General features: G+C 35.8%; 1 non-coding gene across 1 annotated transcript; it reads left to right on the plus strand.

The window, feature by feature from the left end:
• The first annotated feature begins 317 nt into the window (after positions 1 to 317).
• On the plus strand, positions 318 to 423 carry LOC133833270 (small nucleolar RNA R71). Its single transcript, XR_009892662.1, has one exon. It is a non-coding gene; the product is annotated as a small nucleolar RNA R71 (small nucleolar RNA).
• Positions 424 to 3784: the final 3361 nt, after the last annotated feature.

The raw sequence follows: 3784 nt of genomic DNA on the forward strand, positions 1-3784 counted from the left end.
CAGTACTTGGGAATTTCTCATGAGGATGAGGACCTCCACAAATCTCTTAGCCATAAGCGGTCTGTACATGCATCTTGGTCAAAGATGCAACTTGCGCAGTAAGCAGAGCAATAGGATAAACTTCTAAAACTCTTGCCACTTTCTTGTTTTCACGCTCTGTAGGCTAATTATAATTATTCATGGCCATTTCCTCTAACAGGTCATAGGCCTCATTAGCATTTTTGTTCATTAATTCTCCACCCGCTGCTGCATCGATTATGGTCCTGGTGTTTCCCCTCAAACCATTGTAAAAAGTCTGCACCGTCATCCATTTCTCTATCCTATGATGCAGGCATTTTCGAAGCAACTCCTTAAACCTTTCCCAAGCGTCGTATAGAGACTCCCCCTCCAACTGATGGAAATTATTAATCTTTCCTCTAATCTGGGCAGATTTAGCAGGAGGAAAATACTTAGCAAAAAACTTTTGGGCAAGGTCTTCCCATGTGACAATAGAGTTGGCTTGCAACGAGATCAACCAACTTTTAGCTCTACCCTTTAAAGAGAACAAGAATAGTCTTAATGGAATTGCATCATTACTTACCCCATTCATCTTAAACGTAGCACATAGCTCTAAAAATATGGTGATGTGTAAATTAGGATCCTTGTTAGGTAGCCCCCCAAACTGAACATAGTTCTGCATCATCTACATAATCGACAGTTTGATCTCAAAGTTGTTTGCCTCTACAGTAGGTAGACGAATACTAGAATGAATCCCTGTAGTAGTAGGGAGTACATAATCCCTCAAAGGTGGGTTAGCCTCAACTGCATCATTACTCACATTACCCAGATTGCATTGATTAACATTGTTGTTGGTACCATTATTTGCATTCTGAGACATTCTCTCCAACCTTTTCTATTTTCTATTTCTCTTGCAGGCCTTCTCAATTTCAGGATCAACAGGCACTAACGACACTAATTCTTAACGTCGCATAAACACGTTAACCTTGGAATTAAAAAGTAAGTAGAGAAATATGTTAGAAAAAAGGTCAAAGAAAAGCCAAATTAGAAGAAAAATCAATTATGTTGATATTGATTTAATAGTCCCCGACAACGATGTCAAAAACTTGATAGCGATTTTATATGCGCAAGTATATGCAATCGTCTCAAATAATATAGATAGTAAATCCAAATCGTTCCGACAAAGACTATAATCAATTACCAATAATTAATTCTTAATTTCTATTTGACTGTTGAAACTTGAGTGATTTATAAACTAAATTGTACAATTTAGATTAAACTAAAAAGTAATAAATAGTAATTCAATAATTAAGAACCTAGGGTATTAATTTCATCAACTTTTCCACTTGTCAATTTTACTATTCAGAACAATCAATTCTTCAATTTCTATCCTAATAGCGGGTTAACAAAAGCAATCTTAATTCTTTTTCAAGATAGAAAGATCTCAACCTAAATGCAAACTTCCTACATATCTATGATAAATTTTAACATATAGCAGGCAAAAAATGTAGAAACCCTAAACGCTACACAAATCATATAGATACTAGATACTATCATTCTATATGCAATCTATGTCTATATGGCTATAGAATATTCAATTCTCCCCTCTTGGATCTCGAATCAAAATCATTGAACATGTAAATATTGATCAGGTATTCACAAGCATTAAGAACAAACCATACAAATATAGGATAAAAGAAGAAGAAATTAATTGACTTTCATAGAATATTAACAAGTATCCAAGTGACTACATTAAACCCTAGAACAGATGTTTAGTTCATATCTTACATGACTAAAATCATAAAATAATTATTCAAAAACATAAAATTAAACTCCTAAACACTAAGTGAAAAGTGAAGAAAGATAGATCAATAATGCTAAACAGCTACTAATCCCGAATCCAAGAACTTTCCTTTACAAATGACCTAAAAATCGTATCTAAACACATTTTATTTTTCAAATTTTAGTGAGGCAGGTCACGACTTGCCCATTCCTGAGTCGCGACCCATGTCCTTTTTTTGAGAATTCCTATCTCCTCTGGAAGCTCAGGTGTTGCGACTTGATAGACCAAGTCACGACCCTCCCGTCCTTAATGCCCTTCATTGAATCACCTTTGTCTTTATGCAAGCCGTGACTTGCAAGGGCAAGTCGCAACTCCTTGTTCAAAATTTATAGATTTCATTATTTTTTTCAGTTCTTTATGCACCAGAGTCATCCAAATATTCCCAGCTCTCCTGAAATCACACAAAATGGCCAAAGGCGCCCAAAATACCCATTTCCATCATCAAATATGCTCATTTCCTCTCCATTCTCCAATTCATAGCAGAAACCTGAAAACAAAACAAACACAAGCATAATACCGTACAAAACTCACAATTTGACTCAAAACTAAGACTAAAACACACTCTAAAATTATCCTAAACTAGACTTATCATATAACAAGAAGAAGAAGAAACTTTATTGTTCACACGACCAATAGATGTACAAAATTTGAACATGCCATCACAAGCATATCCCTTTCCCACAAAAACATTGTCTTTAGATAAAATGAAATTGCCGGAATCTATCACAACCTTGATTCCCGGCTTGCCAAGTAAATTGCCACTCACAAGTTTTCTACTCATTTCTAGTACATACAAGACATTGGTGAGTAGAACCTTCTCGCCGGATGTGAAGAACAAATCAATGGTTCCCTTTCCTTCAACCTTGGACCTTCTCTCATTGCCCATTGGTATCTCATGCCCTTCCTTTGATGATTCAAAGGTCTTGACAAGATTTCTATCATAGGTAACATGAATGGTGGCAACATATCATACCACCACCCACTCACCTTTCCATGAATGACATTAACTTCGCCTAGTATTGCCACTAGCTCATCTTGGGTTGAATTGACTCTTGCCTCATTGTTTTGGTTCCTCTTGAACCTACATACAAAGCAAGGTCCCTTTGAACTTTTGAATTGTCCCTCATTCTTCTTGGGCCCCAAGGGTTTTTGACCCTTGCCCTTGTTATTACCAATTCCTTTGCCCTTGTTAGGAGGGTTAACCACTACATTGTCCTTAGAGGTCTCTCCATTGGAATTCTCATCATTCATATATCTAGAACGAGATTCCTCCTCAATTCTCAAGTGCTTGAGAATTTCCTCCAAGAAAATCTTTTCATTTCTATGGAGAATTTTCTTTCTATAGCCTCTCCAAGGAGGTAACTTGGTTATAATAGTACCAACAAGGAATTATTCTGAAAATACAATGTTAAGTGTAGAAAATTTATTCACAATAATTTGCAACTCATAAATTTGAGGGAGACGGGGTTTATCATCATGAAATTTAAATTCTATATATTGAGTAATAAGGAATTTCTTAGTACCTTCTTTTTCTGCTTTGTACTTCTTTTCTAAGGCATCTCAAATCTCCTTGGCAGTCTTGGTGTTAATGTAAAGATCAATGAGCTTATCCAAAAGTGCATTGAGGATGTGACCTCTACATATCAATTCATATTCTTCGTGCTTCATCCTTTCTTTGACAACTTCTCAAGTATCATCTTCCTTGGGCTCTTCCAAGGCTTTTAGGTCTTTATCCAAGACATAGAAAACTTTCAAAGTGATGAGCAAGAATCTAATCTTGTCTTTCCAATGAACAAAGTTAGTTCCATTAAACCTATCCAATCTTACAAAATCTTGAGTCATGAATTTTAATGCAGGATGAGAGTTAGATTCTTCCGTAATATGCTCTCTCCGATTATAGAGTATTAGATTGTTGGGGGAGAGTGAGATAAAACCACCTCAAAA

The sequence above is a fragment of the Humulus lupulus genome, chromosome 4 (assembly GCF_963169125.1).
Source record: "Humulus lupulus chromosome 4, drHumLupu1.1, whole genome shotgun sequence".
NCBI classification, from domain to species: Eukaryota; Viridiplantae; Streptophyta; class Magnoliopsida; order Rosales; family Cannabaceae; genus Humulus; species Humulus lupulus.